At 50.8% G+C, this 14,461-nt stretch overlaps 1 long non-coding RNA gene across 5 annotated transcripts in view; it reads left to right on the forward strand.

Annotated features, from left to right (window-relative positions):
* The window catches only part of LOC109567525 (uncharacterized), a 34,904-nt gene extending 24,550 nt beyond the window's left edge, over window positions 1–10,354 (forward strand). For all 5 annotated transcript variants that reach the window (XR_011570258.1, XR_011570256.1, XR_011570259.1 and 2 more), the window contains one exon: window positions 9,450–10,354. This is a non-coding gene — a long non-coding RNA (uncharacterized lncRNA). The remainder of the gene's footprint in view (window positions 1–9,449) is intronic.
* Window positions 10,355–14,461: the final 4,107 nt, after the last annotated feature.

Here is a 14,461-nt window from a genome sequence, read left to right on the forward strand (position 1 = left end):
AGACCATGGTCTTACTGGTGTGCTTCTGCGGGTCCCTTTGTAACCCTGACTCCTTCCACCTGGACCGCGGGGGACAGGGAGAGTCTCCTATTTTCCGGGTAATCTGGTCAGGTTACTTGGACTGGAAGGAACCCTCCCTTTGATGTTCTCAGTGCTGATTTTTATGGCCCTGACCCTTTTAAGAGGAAGAGGCAGAAAATCATCACCCAAGGCGAAGAGTGGACAGGGGAAGGTTCATCCAGGATAGACACTTCTGGACTGTGTCCCCAGCATGGGACACTTCTGTGCTCTGCTCTTTAAAATCAGCATCCTGACAAATTGTATGCATGCATGCTAATTCGCTTTAGTTGTGTCAGACTCTTTGTTGACCCTATGGACTATAGCCCCTCGGCCTCTTCTGTCTGTGGGATTCTCCAGGCAAGAATACTGGAGTGGGTTGCCATGCCCTTTTCCAGGGGATCTTCCCGAGTGGGGGATCGAACCTAGGTCTCTTATGCCTCCTGCATTGGCAGGCGGGTTCTTTACCACTAGCGCCACCCTGATGAATTAGGGTTGTGCCAACAGATCAGGAGGTCAGGGTGAGATCTCCTTAAAAATCTTTAGGCCCTCATTAATGTGGGACCTACTTCCAATACAGAGAATAGTGTCTCTCTAAAGCACTTTTCTGGAGGGCTTTATGATACTAGAATAGTAATAATTGCTGTCAAAGACTCAAACACTAAAAAATTCCAAAACATAACCCAAAGTGTAATCTGAATGCAGAAGAGTGTGTGACCGAGGCATTAATTCCCATATATTGTGTATGTGCGCCTGTCTCTGCCCCTGACACACCTCTCGGGCTTCATCTGCTTCCCCTCCCTGCTCCTTCTCACCCCTCAACCACACGCCCTGCCTCCTCATTCATTCGGGTCTCTTCTCTAACATCCTCTCCCTTGTGAGACCTGCCACCCATTGAAAAACAATGTCTCCATCCCTCTCCATCTTCTTATTCCACTTTATTTCCCCCAGAACATTTTTCACTTCTTGCCATTATATTGCATTTCTATTTCTTTTCTTTTATTGGTTCTTGTCATTCTTCCCCCCATAGGTCAGGTCCAAAGAGCAGGAATTTTGTTTTGTTCACTGCTGTAGCTCCAGCGTGTAGGATAGACCTTGGCACCTGGTCCTCAACTAGTGTTTATTTTAACACGAGTCCACTGTTTTCTTTAAATCACCAGCCTTAGGTTCATATCCTCTTTGAGCCTTTTGGGATGGTCGTCAGAGTCGGTCCCTCTTTCCCCAGCAGCCTCATTGCCTTCATGCAGCCCACACATGCTTGTTCAGCCTCCGGGTATGAGGTTTTACACTGAGCCAGGGGACCAGATGAGGGAAGACAGCAGAAGCCCTGCTTCATGGAGCTGCCATCTTCCAGAAGGGACGTGGGGATTAAACATGTTACACGTATCTCTCTGTCTAGTTCTTAGATGTCCTCCTACCACATCTTATGGTTACTTTGATTATTTGTTTTTTAAAAAAAGCAATTTTTGTTGGGGAGGGGTTTACCATTTGACAGAGACTGAGTTAGGCACTAAAAATGAATGTGTGTGTGTGTGCGCGCGTGCTCAGTCATGTCTGACTCTTTGCAACCCCATGGACTGCCAGGCTCCTCTGTCTGTGGAATTTTCCAGGCAGGAATACTGGAAAGGGTTGCCATTTCCTACTCCAGGGGCTCTTCCTGACCTAGGAATCGAACCTGTGTCTCATGCGTCTTCTGTATTGGTGGGCAGATTCTTTACCACTACACCACCTGGGAAGCTTCCCCCCACCCAAAAAAAAAAAAAAAAAAACCATGAATAGACAATCAGAGTTAATTTTAAAGGACTCATGGACTCACAATATACTGAGTCCTGAAGTGGTGGAGGCGGACATGACAATGAAAATTGCAGTAAACCGGGATGTGTGCTATGACAGAGGTGGAGGGATGAACTTTTGGGCTGAAGAACAAGGAGGAAGAAATCAGAGAAGGCATCATGGAAGAACTGACAAATGCCGGTGGATGAGGAGGAATTCACCAGAAGCAGGGCTGAGACGGAACAGCATTTGGGGGGAGGAAAGAGTCCATGCCTTGTCTATGGAGACCAAAGAGCCGCTACTGATGAGACAGTATGACATCTGGGAAAGTGACCAGGCTTTTTAAATGCCTCAACTTCCCATGTTCCTTTCCAACCCAGTTCAGTCCAATCCTGAGGCATCTTTTAAGAGCTGGCCAGGTGCAAGGCATTGGGGAAGATGCAGAGAAGCACAAAGTAAACCCCAGTCCTTATGGAGCTCTAAGTCTAGCCAGGAAGGTAGGCAGACATGGAAAGGAGGCAAGAGCCAAAGATCTGATTTATGTTCAGGGTGTCACGAGATGATCACTGAGCACACAGGCTGTGGATTTTTGCCTGATTCACTTGGTAAGGAAAGACCAAATCTCTTTAGACAGTGATCAGGTCATTCATTCGTTCACTCAGTCACCCAACAAAGATCTGCTGAGTACTTGCATTATGTCCCTGGCATAGTTCAGTTATCTGGGAGAGAGGTGAACAGGAAAGGTGAGGTTCCTGCTTTCATGAACTTACAGCATATTCACCCCAAATATGGTGAACAGATGAGTAAAGACCTTTCCAGCTGGTGACAGGGCTTCGAGGAAAGACAACAGGTTGGTGGACCAGCAGAGGGTAGAGGCAGTAGGGTGAGGCCCTGAAGACACTGTGTCCCTCTGACCCATTGTGATGGCTGAGGCCTGGAGTGTAGGCAAAGGCTGGCACGTGGAGATGGGGCCGCGGGGGCAGCGAGGACAGAGTCTGGGGAGGGGACGTCCCCTGGGTGCATGTCAAGGAACAGCCGCAGAGTCAGGCTGGGAGGCGGTGGGGCCAAGTTAGGCTTGCAGCCCCCATGGGGAGATGCTCTGTCCCCAAAGGGAAAACAAGGGGCCGAATCCTTTGTTTCCAGATCACTGCTGGGAGGTGCCCGTGCCTCCTCTTAGTGGGAACTGCTGACAAGGAGAAAGCACTCGCAGAATTTAATTTAATTTGGGCCCTTGGAGCCTATCAAGTTATCCTGTTCCTATCTTGGAGGGTCCTTCTCCTTCCTGCCGTTGACCTTCTGTCTTCCACCTGGTCTGTCTACACGGTGACAGCTCGCCCTCTGATACCGCATCCCTAAGCCACCCAATATCCTGTGCTATTAAAATCGAGAAAATACAAGATCCAGGTGCAGCTGTTATCTTACTGTTGATCATCACAGGAAAGGACCAGGCAAAGGAAAGAATAAAATCCCGTGATGCTGGGTCACGTCAGCCCAAAGCAGTGAGACCAAGGCTGGCAAGTCTCCAGCTGTGATGGTTCACAGGGCCCTTGGAGCCAGGATGCTGTGAAACAATGACACCAGCATGACTCTCCTTCAAGGAGGGCAGCAGGGGAGTCAGGAAGGGTCTGCTTAGGCTTGGGGCAATCATTACATCAGCCAGCAGGTGTTGAGCACCTACTGTGTGCCAGGCCCGGCTCTCGGCACCCATAGGTGTCATCTTGTTTAATAGCCCCTGGTGGGGAGGATGGTTTCAGCCCCATTTCGCAGATGAGGACACTGAGGCCCAGAATGGTGAAGTGTTCTGCTATTTGTCACCGAGCTGGTAAGAGAAGGGGCCTGGATCTACTTGCAGCTTACTGCACACATTGAAGCTGAAAAGCCCAGTGCACATGCTTCCTAGCTGAGTCACGTCTGACTCTTGGAGACCCACAGACTGCAGCTTGCCAGGCTCTTCTGTCCATGAGATTTCCCAGGCAAGGATACTGGAGTGGGCTGCCATTTCCTCCTCTAGGGGATCTTCCTGACTTAGGGATCAAACCTATGTCTCTTAAGTCTTCTGCTCTGTGAGGTGGATTCTTTACCATTGAGCCATCTGGGAAGCGAAAAGCCCAGCACTAGCAGAATAAAGCAGATGATGTGTTGGAATTACGAAAATCAAGATTCCACGCTCCCCTAGCCTCTCCTTACCTAGGTAGATGTCAGAAGGCTCCTCCAAGCAGGCGAGTAGCATGATTTTCCTGACTTTAAAAGGGTATGCTTGTCTTAGCTTAAACGTAAGCAAACAGGTTATGCTTGTTTGCATGGCTGCTTGGTTAATATCTGCCCTCCCCACCTCTACCTCAAATGATATGCCCCAAATAGGGACCATGCTGTTTTTTTCCTCAGCAGCATATGTCTAACTTCTAGCAAGGTGCTGGGCACATGACAGACACTCAGAAATGATTTGTTACAGAAGGAAGAAAGGAAGGGGTAGAAAGTTTCATGTAGACACTAGGGCAGCTCTTTCTCTGCCCGTTTTCCCCCTTTTATATGTACGAACCGGGGTAGGCCTGATGCTCAGCATATAAAACTCTTTCAAGCACAACCACATTGACCCTGAGGTTGGCTTCCAGCTGAACAAGCCTAAGGAGTGATCAGAGCTATGCTGACAACAATTTGACTTTCTCCTTGTTACCGCAAAGAAAAGAGGCTAAAGAGACAAAGGGCTTTGGGGGAAGTGGTTACAGCACAGTCTGTCACCGCGGAGGAGATAGATAACCAGAGGGTGATTTATTGCAACCTTCTGGCTTGGTAAGAACCAGCCACTTAAAGGCAAAAATGGCTCGGCCATGGCCACCTGCCTGGAATTTAGTGGGTATTTGTACTTTGTTCTGACACATAGAACCTGTGAGCAACTTTCCTGTGTTTGACAAACTTTACCCCTTATAAATTGCTGCCTCTTACTGTGACTCCAATTACATGGCTATCCAGACTCCCTTGCAGCTAGGGTGAGGGCAATGCAGATGCATTCGTCTTCTGCATTGATTTATGTACATTTTGAATTGGAGTCATGTCACCTTAAGAAATGGGAACCTTCTGAAGGCAATTCTGGGGATGGCCCAGAGTGAGAGGAGCTTTTGTTAGGGCTTTGAGTAATGGTAGCCATGGAGTCTGTGCCCAGGGTACCAGAGGTATCTTTCTGTGAAGAACTCTGAGGGAGGATTTTAGACCAAGTTCTATGGAGCTTCTCAGTCTGATTATCTGTCCCTTCTAGGAAATCTAGTCACTCACTAAGTTTTAGCAAATTCCTTTTCAGCTTAAATGTACTGTGGTGAGTTCTGTCGTTTTCAATGAACTGCCCTGACTCATACATGGTACAGAGGGGCCTAAGGGCCAGAAAGGCAGGTGGTTAATAAGGGAGTGCATGTGCTTTGGAGTGGGCACCTGGAAACCAGGTAAATAAGGCAGGCTGCCCACCACTGATCACACTCACTTCCCCTTAGTCATTCAAAACACATCTGTGAGGATCCAACAATACAGGCCCTGTGCTGGCTGCTGGGGATAAAGTGCTGGCTGCTGGGGATAAAGCGCTGGACGGGACAGATGAGGTTCCTGACCTCCTGGGGCTTCCATTCTGGTTGAGGAGATGGCAAGAGGTAACACATGAATAGATGAGATTTTCAGATTGTGATATTTTCAGATTGATTGGGGAAGGCCAAGAGCCCCGATCAGCATCAAAGGCAGTCTGTCCCCCTCTTCAGATTCAGGTAAGAGTCAGAGATGGAGTCTGTCCGTCTCCTGCTGGGGGTTGCAGGGTTTGCTGGGCTGCTGCAGTGTGGGGCAAGGGGTGTGACTGAAAAGACAGGAACTTACACTGGAGGTAGAATTAGCCGTCTATTCTAATAGCATTCCATTTAAGGCCCCATCTTGCCCTTCTCTGGCTGTGAGAACTTGGATGAGTTTTTTTTTCCTCTCTGGATTCATTTCCTGGTCTGAAAACGAGAGACAGACACCCGCCTCAGGGACTAATTCCGGGCCCACCCGCTGTGTCTGCCTCTACTTGTTCTTCATGCATTGGCACTGATATTAGATGCCCCACATGAACATGTAGGTTAAGAGTCTCCTCAAAGGGCCTGATCTGAATCAAATCCCATTTGATATACATAGAAAAGTTTTTTTTTTTTAATTGTTTTGAAGTATACTGAGTTTTTCAGGAATGAAGCCATGGTGTTAAGTAAGGGAAGACTCTGGCATTTAATATTTGTTTCATTTAGTGCTCACAGAGGGTTGGTCACTGGTTTGAAACTCAAGATGCTCATGGCCAAGCCTCTCTTGGCACCTGAATTGCCACAAACAGACCAGCTGTCACGGCTCTGTGCTTGTAGCTTCATTCACTGGGATTCTACATCCAGGCCCAAGCATCTGATGACTTTATTACATCTTCTAGCTGAGTTATGCCAGAGCATTTGCATGCCAAAATGTTTTATTTTACTGTGAATTTCTTTCCTTTTCCCTTTATATTATAGTAGAGATCTTACACTGATGAAAATATATGCATGTAGGTAGGTTATATTATCTCTGAATCTCATTCCAAGTTGAGAAAAAGGAGAAATTATAAAACATTTGTTTTAAAAATCAGGCCGTGGCTCTGATCCAGTTGGGAACCACACGTCTGAACAGAATCAACAATGTCTTCTCTTTCCCCAGGGAAACTGCAGCCTCAATTAGAGATGGTTTTGAGCTATTCGTTAGCTTGAGTCAAATTTTATAATGAAGGGGTTCTCTCTCATCTACCCATCCTTTGCAAGGATCGACACCCACTCTTAAATGAATCCTCTGGAGACCAGTGTAATTTTCACCCCACATCCCTGGATCATGTAAACACTCCTGACATGGTACCTACTGACCAGAGCAGGGCTATCTGGCTCTTGGCGAGAGGTGCAGACCTGAGCTTGTGCCAGATTTACAGCACCGCCTGGTTAACAAATTCTTTCTTTCATAGGAGACGGAACAACAATCAAGAAACAAATAAACACACTTTTAAAAAAGGCAAAAAAGCTTAGTTTTGCAAATCAGGGTGGAGGAGAGAGAGTAAAGAAAAGGACTCATTCTTATTCTGCAGCTTCCGCGGGGCCCTGGCCCATTGCCGGTTCTATTAAAGCGCTGGGCCCAGGACAGCCAGCGTGCTGGCCGGGTAACACCGGGTAATGAAGGTTTGTCCCGACCCGAGTAAACACCACCCGTTCCCAGGACACGGAGAAGCAGCAAATGAACCAGAGGTTAACTGGGTCATTGGCTGCAGCACAATGTGGGTCATTCTAGATGTAATTTAGTTCCCTTCAGCTGGAGGCTCCAATACGGCCACCAGTTCTCACAGCGGGAGTGGTGTCTTAGCAGCAGCCAAGGGCTCTTGGATACCAGGCCCCGTGCCTGCACTGTGATCCGGGTGCCTCTGACATCACTGGGCGTCTTTGTGATGCAAAGTGACATGTTGTCTAAACACACAAGGGGACCAGTGAGCCTGGTGGTGCTGTTACGGGTGTGCCCATCCAATGGAAGTACAGAGACTGACTGCCAGGTGGCTGGGATTTATTTTAATCAGGTGGATACAGAAATGACTGTCACAAAGGAAGACTCAGATCCACAGAAAGAGGAGGCATGGCCTGCCTGCAGGACCACGTGGGGAAGCACCAGGGGCGGTCAGGAGGCAGAGGGAGGGGCAGACGTGGGCGAGTCTTTATTGTGGCTTCTGCGGAAGAAACAGGCGAGGCAGGGGAGGCAGGCTTAGGACTGGCTAAGTGTTAACAGTTTCAGTGGGCCCTGGGGCAGACGGGCTCTTCCTAGCTGTCTGGTAGGTGGCCTTGGGGTGATTAGGGCAGGTAGGTAGTGCCTGGAGTGAGAAAGCCTGATGAAGCGGGTGGTTGGCTTGATTGGTTTACATGAGAAAACCACACACATAGGTGAGCTTTTTTTTTTTTACTGTCTCTTGAATTGGCTACTTCTGAGAGAGACAGGCCCCCCTGGCACAACAAGGTTCCAAGATGTTAAGGCGTCAGAATGCAGAAAAGAAAGACACGGTTAGTACCCAGAGACCAACATGACACTAAGGCACATGAATAGCTGAGTTAAACATGCCTTTCCTTCTTGTAAGTAGCAGTTATATTGTTTTCCCCAAAGTATGTCTTATTACACAATGGTGCTCTTTAATTGCGAGAACACTTGAGAAATTGCAGGGATAAAGTTAAACAAATCCAAGTGTCATAATTATGCATTATGTATATGTTCTGCCTTTGTGTCTTGTTCAAAGTATAAAAGCCAAACAGAACAGGAGGCTCCGACAGCCTCGTTTCGCAAGGGCTGAACCGAGAGGGGATTGAAGGGGAGGGATCCCCCTCGTCAGTGTCGTCGCCCCCAGCCCAGGGAAGCCCGTCACAGGTTGAGTGACGCCTGAGTCAGGTGTTCGCAGGGACAGCCACACTTCCGGCTCCACGTTCTGAGATGCCCCAACCAGTCGGCGGAGGCCTGGCGAGGAAAACCAGCCTGGGCTGAGGCAGGCCACGTAGGCAGCCCTGGGCTCCCCCCAGGGTCATCAGAGATGCATTGTTCGCATCGTTCCTCACTCCCTCCCCGTCACACAGTGAGCCCTTCCTGCCCCACGTGGGAGGGCTCCCTGCCCTGAAAAGATGCTTGGAGCCACAGAGATGCTTCCCAAAGCGCAGGCCCTGGGGCCGAGTGGGGGGCCCGTCCACCCCTCCTCCTGGACTCACTGACCTTCCTTCAGCGGCACACACACACCAGGTTCATCCCCACCCAGGGCCCTTGTCCCAGCCGCTCATCCTGCTGGAATGCTCTCCCCCAGCTCTTTTCACGGCTGTCCCATTTCACCTTCCGGGTTTTGGCAGCATCACCTCCTCTAGAGCCCCTCCTGACTGCGCTGCCCACTGCTGCCCATTCCATCCAGGCATTTCCTAGCACGGTACCCTGTCTTCTCTTCTGGGTACCACCTACCACCATCTGAAAGAACCTTGAGGACACGTTTCCTGGGTGTCATCTCTCTCTCCATCGCCACTTGAGCTCCAAGAAGGCAGGGACTTGCCTGTTCTAAGCCCCACAGGCCCAGCTTCTCCAGCTGCCCCTGGCACGTGACTGCCTAACACGTGACTGGGGACAACTCAGTAGGGGAGCCTGACATCCAAGGTCCTGGGCTCACATCCCAGCCTGGCTGTTTACTGGCCATCTGACTGTGAGACAGGGATGCCTGCTGTCTGGGTCAGGGTTCCCTCCTCTGTGAGATGGGGCTGGTGCCAGAATACTCATCTCTCATGACTCGTGGGGAGGCTCAGAGACAGAGAGACATGCAAAGTGCTTTACGACTCAGGGAGCTATAAGAGTGAAGCCATGGGGTCACGATGGCTGCTCACACCTGATAGAACATGGGCTTGGGGAGAGCCCAGGGCAGCCACCACCTGGAGCAGTCGGCAGAGAAGGCAAGTAAGACACAGGAAGGCTGGATGATCCGCCGGATGTCAGGAGGCAGCAGGTGGAGGGGCTGGGGTCTGAAGCCAGGCACCTGGCCCCAGAGCCGCACTCCCCTCTTTCTATTCTGTCTCCTCTACACGTTCTTCTTCCTCCCCAAACAGGGCTCTGGGTGGAGCAGACTGCACCCTCGTGCAAACCAGGCGGAGGAACACACTTCACCCTCGTGTTCATGCACAGATGCTCCGTGTCTCTGGCCTGCCGTAAAATCTGTGAAAGTCATCTTTGTAAAACCACGCCATTCCTCCGAGGGAAATCCTTTGACTTTGCAGTGAATAAGAGTATGTTGGAGAAAGATGTCACTGCCTATGAAACGGGACACGTGGAGTGTTCCAGACTGATGTTCTGCATGGGAGGGGAGCCCAGCTGGACTCCATTGGGAAAGGCTAACCCTTCCGCAGGGTGACATTTACTTCATTTTCCCCTCATGCTGGCAAGACCAGGCTTCCTGTAGTTCAACCCGTCAGAAGCTTCTGTTCCAAAGACTGTTGACTGTTCCCCAATATCCATTCCCCCTTCTTTAAGAGGAACAGAGTCTGGCTTTGGGGGCTGGCGACAGAGCCGTTCAGAATCAAGCCTACATTTCCCAGCCTCCCTTGCAGCTGGCTGTGGTCATGTGACTAAGTCCTTCCCAGGGGGATGGGATGGTGAACAGCCTGGACCTCCACACTGCAGAACTGCCATGCCAATCCTGAGCTGCTTGCTCTCAGAAGATTCCGTGAGAGAGAAGGAAGCTGCAGCTGGAACAATATTCTAATTCCTCACCATAGATGCTTGCATCCCAGACTCCAAGGGAGGGGTCACCCAGGCCTGTGTCCTTGTTAGGGTGTCCCCCCCCCCAATTGGACTTTAGTGTAAAATCATGTTTTGAGCTTTGTTGACGACGCCCCACCGCTAGCTGCCTTTGTTCTTTGGGCTCCAGCAGAGAATTTAGGCACCGGAAGATACAAACAAACTCTCTCTCTGTTTTATTTCTAAGCCACAAATGAAATCTCCATGCGTGACCACATTGTAATTGCTGAAGACATTTCTGTTATCGTCTCACACAAGATAAGGAAGAAAAAAATATAGCACATTGAGATCAGACTCCTCCCTTTCCCTGTGTGTGGGTGCACACACACACACACACACACCAGTCTTATGCTCCCCACCCTAATTCCTTCACCCCCATATTACAGTTGTTCTAAATTAATATTTTTTCTCAAGTCCCACCCAACTCATTTCAGGGAGGAAGAAGAGAGAAAAGGGGTGGCTTTTTCTAGAGTACCCGGAAAGAGTGGGGAGGGGAGGGTGTGAGTGGACGGGGGATCTGGAGATTCCGGGTGCTTTGAAGGGGGTGAAGTGGACTGGGGGAACATGTTGAGGCCACCCAAAGGGCAGGAGCTTGAAGCTCTAGGGAGCGTCTTGCTCTCCCAGCCTGGCAGCACTGGTGCCCGTGAAGCCCTGAGTTCTAGAATTAGAATGTGGCCTTCACTCCAAGGCATCAACTGGACAAGGGGCCCCCAGAAAGCAGAGCAGCAGCAACTGTAGAAGTGGCCTGGCACTGTCACTGGAAGTCATTCTGTGAACAGAAATGGGGGCTATTAGGAGCAACCCCCCCAGACTCACCGGGACCCAACCCTCGCAGTTGGTGCTGGTTGGTCCTTGAGGTGAGTCCCGGGGGCATTTGTGTCTCTCCTGCTGCCGCCTCGTCGATTGTCTCTGGCTCTCAGCTTGTTTCGTCCCTGCGAGGAGGCCATGGCTTCAGTTTAGCAAAAAGTCACCTGAGACCCCTGCTCCTCAGAGCTCTGCCAACACAGTTGCCCCGTCATCACTGCCTTTTTAGTACCCAGAACAGAGCGTTCGGTGTGGGTACTGATGGAGCTGAGAGGCCAAGGATGGGATGCGGGTGGGTTCTGGATACTGGGAGGCGGGAAGGGGCCTCTGGAGCAGCTGCTCTAAGAGTCTGACCTCCCGGCAAGGAGCTCTGGGGCAGACTTGCTTGCTTCCTCTTAAAAGCCTCAGAAATCAAGGTGCCTACAATTCCCTCTGCAAGCAGGAAACTTCCATTCGCACACACACAGGGCATAATATTATTTAGGTTTGAAAATGAACCCAAGTGTGTTCTCCTGGCAGGAAATGGGCAGAGCAACTCCAGTTATAGTTCCCTGACAGTTCACATAATTCAGCCAAGGCAGATAGCAAGTCTCACCTGCAAAACTCAGCAGGTGTCAATGTCTTCTGGTTTCTGGGCAGTTTGGAGGCTTCCCAAAGGGCCAGGGAAGTCTCTGCCCCCAACAGAATCTTTTCCTGCACGATGTTCTCAGTGACAAGGGCCGGGGGCCTGATGGGTGGCTCAGGCTGAGGATATTGATAGACAGGTGCGCGGTGCTTGGTCTTCAGGCAGAGCTGGGTCTGCGTGTCAGACGCCACCCCCTGGACTCGGCTGAGTGTCAGCCCTGCAACTGTGGCTCTGCCTAACCCCCAGGCTCCACTTGGGCCAGGGGGCTGCAGGTGCCCTGTGCTCCAACACAGCTCCAGACTCACACTGGCTCAGGGTCACATCCAGCGACAAAATCGGGTGCCCTGGTGACTCACAAGAGCCCCACGTCACTGCCCAGACAGCTGAGGTGCCTTTACCTGGCCCATTGCTGGCCAGACCTGGCTCGTGGGCCTGGGTTCCTGCGTCAGCCCACCCCGAACACAGGGAGGCAGGCGGGAAGGCGAATTCTTAAATGATCATCAGATTCTGTTCATTCAGGAAATGGAAGTAGATGCTGGGGAATGCAAGGGAGACGTTCTCTCCATGAATGGAACGTGATCACATTTCCAGAGAGTTGTGAAGGATTCAGATGGTGGGTGCAGAAGAAGTTTCCCTAATTCTGGGTTTATTTCTGAAAACTTCAGCCGTCCTGAGGATTCATGGCTGGGAAGGTGGCTGCTGGGTGTCAGGTGACGGCTGTACGCTGTCTCCATCCTGAGACAAGGGAGTTTGGGGACCCACCCCCACCCCACCTCCAACTGCTGTGAACACAGTTCATAGGGAGCAGACTTCAAGGTATGTTCTTGAGGGCTGGCTGTGGCCACTTTACAGCCAGGACTGCACTCAGCTTGAATCCACAGACACCAGTCCTGGCTTGGCCCTGTGTGGCTATGCCTCTTTCTGAGTAACTGGGCGGGGGTTAGGTGGTCCAGGGCTGCAGCAGAGCTGCACGATACACCAAGGGCCGGCTGCTTCCACATCGGTCTCCATCCTTGGCTTGTGCCTTTCTTGCTACAGATGCTGCCCTGCTTCGACCTGCTGTCTGCCCCCAGCCAGGAGGGCAGGAGGCGGCGGCGAGAGGAGGAAGAGGTGGAAAAAGAAATAGCCAAGCTCTCTCCCTGCAGCCGCCTGCCTCCGCCTCGGGGCTAGAAGGAACTGGGGGGCTGAACAAGGCTGGGGGAGCATGCGACCATCAGGGTCCTGTTAGCGAGAAAGAAGGGCCCTGGGTGGACACCTGGCAGTGCCTGTCACAGTCCAATTAACTGGCGAAAAAGGCGTGCATTTGTGTGCAGCTGTTTTCAATCAAAGGTACATGGTTCGCATCTTCGCAAACACGGATTCCTGCTCTAGAGTAATGAAGGCACCCAAACCACATGATCCTGTGAACATTCCACCTGGACTGAGTCGCCCAGTTTTGCCAGCATGTGGTTCAAATTCAACAGAAATGTCCCACATCTGCACTCTCCGTGAGGGTGTGCTTCTGTGCCTGGTACAGGTTACCCCAACTCCGGGTCGCCCCAGCGGACAGAGACTCACTGGCCCCTCTCTGCAGACAGGCCGCTGACTGCGGAGCCTGGGGTTGTCCTCCTGTAGCTCTGGCCTGGATGCCATCCCGGAGATAAATCATCTCTCTCTAAAAAGCTTCAGTGGTCCATTATTTCTGCTTGAAAATACCCCCGGATCTTCACTTGAGAGCTGGGGTGACAGGCCCTGCCTGTGGTGCTCAGGTCTGCATAAAATCGCCGGCAGCCGGTGGACTTCTGTAATGAGCAAGCTGCTAGCTTCAGATGGTAAATAAAATCCTATCCTAGCGCATGAGGCTTAGCCCATGATTTCAAAGTTCTGTCTGCAAAAGCAGTGGGAACGTGTACAGTCAAGGCTCAGGTCTGTAGGAAATGCCCTGTTCCCCCTGGATTATCGTGGGGATGAGCCAAAATGACAATGGAGATTCCTGGTCTGCAACCAGGAGATTCCTGATTTTGCAATATTGTGCAATTCTTTCCCAAGTAAATAGCGATCACATAGTAAACTGAGTACAATTAGACAATTATGAGTATTTCAACCAGAGCATGATGAACCGCCATCTACCCATCTCCAGATTCAACAATTACCAGGCCCTGTCTCACCCTCTCCAGCTCGCTTCCCTCTTTCTGCCAAGGTATTTAAAGCAAATCCCAGACCTCATGTGGGTGTTTTCTAACATACCTGGACCATCCTTATCACCTCTAAAGTTCAAGTCTCAAGATGCTGTTTTCTTATTGCCTTCCCAGAATCAGGATTCAAACAAGGGCTGCCAGGCATGTGGTTAAGTCTATGAAGTCTCTTGGTTCACATGACCTCTCCCTTCAGTTCACTTTTCATGCCTCTGCATTGCTGGTTCTGGGGTCAGAGGCTCCCCGGGTCCGCCCCTTTCTGGATTTATCTACTGCCTCATGTGTCACCTCCACTTGGAAGGATAAATGGCTGTCACTGGGCAAGCTTGGTGTGGGACCATTGGAACCAGCTTCCAGCAATTCCTTAGAAAGTGAATGTGAGTGCTTTAAGAACATTTCCTGGATTACTGTTGAACTAACAAAGTAGGTGTTTGCTCCCAGCATCGCTGCCTCATTTGGTATCAGCTCTGTTTCCAGGTGAGTCACATGCATTAGCCGCCTGGCTTTCCTGGGTGAGTCATGGATTAGAACTCAAGTCCCAGGGCCATGGCGCTGTGCTCAGGCATGCCTGGGAGGTATTGCGAACAGCTGTGATGAGATGAAGGACTGGTGAAAGGGGCCGTGTAACACAAGCCTGTGGACTTGGCCCACCCAAGGGCATGTTATCCGGCCTTAGTTATCTCCTGCGTTGTGGGCGTGAGTCTGGGAAGGTTAGGGTCCA

Source organism: Bos indicus, chromosome 13 (assembly GCF_029378745.1).
Source record: "Bos indicus isolate NIAB-ARS_2022 breed Sahiwal x Tharparkar chromosome 13, NIAB-ARS_B.indTharparkar_mat_pri_1.0, whole genome shotgun sequence".
Lineage (NCBI taxonomy): Eukaryota > Metazoa > Chordata > Mammalia > Artiodactyla > Bovidae > Bos > Bos indicus.